Below are 944 nucleotides of genomic sequence, written 5' to 3'. Positions count from 1 at the left end.
TTAGCACACAAGGATGGAGAGGTTACAGCAACTGAAGAAACTAACGAATTTGAGCGGGACTCGAACCCCTGGCTGGAGCTCACCAGGCAGGAATGTTACCACATTGGCCACCACAACCCTGAGTGAAAATAACAACTGGAATAAAATGGAGATTTTTTCAACTTCTTGTTACTATGGACATTATTACTTAATAGGTCTCATTTGAGAGTAATAAATCGTACCTGTTGGAGAAGGGGGGTGATGTGTTTAATACATTTAAAGCTCTATTATTATTATTATTATTATTATTATTATTATTATTATTATTATTATTATTATTATTATTATTATTATTATTATCATTATTATTATTATCATTAAAACTTGGTTAAAAAACTATTCATATGCGAATAATTTTTTTTATTGATTCCGTTGTATATTCCAAAACTATAGCGTGTAGTAAGATTGAACAAACGCATATAAAATTGGAGTACATGGAAACTACTATTCGCATTAAAAAATGCATTTTGCATATTCATATCACAAATAAGTCTATTTAAATGTTAGAGAGAGAGAGAGAGAGAGAGAGAGAGAGAGAGAGAGAGAGAGAAGCAGTATGCATGAAACTAAGACCAAGTTTAATACAGTAGCATTATCCAAATAGTTGCGTTTCTTGTGTAGACCTCCTGACTACAAGTATCCAAGAACTTAAACATTACATTCTGTATGCAAAACTCTTCGTTTAGGCAAAGCATATTATTATCATTGAATTCTAAGCTACAACCCTAGTTGGATAAGCAGGATGCTACAAACCTTTGGGCCCCAAAAGGGAAAATAGCCCAGTGAGGAAAGGAAACATGGAAAAATAAAATATTTTAAGAACAGTGACAACATTAGAAAAAATATATCCTTTATAAACTATAAAACCTTTAACAAAACAAATTAGATAGAATAGTGTGCCTAAG

The sequence above is a fragment of the Palaemon carinicauda genome, chromosome 3 (genome assembly GCF_036898095.1).
Source record: "Palaemon carinicauda isolate YSFRI2023 chromosome 3, ASM3689809v2, whole genome shotgun sequence".
NCBI lineage: Eukaryota > Metazoa > Arthropoda > Malacostraca > Decapoda > Palaemonidae > Palaemon > Palaemon carinicauda.
This window is presented reverse-complemented; position numbering follows the sequence as displayed.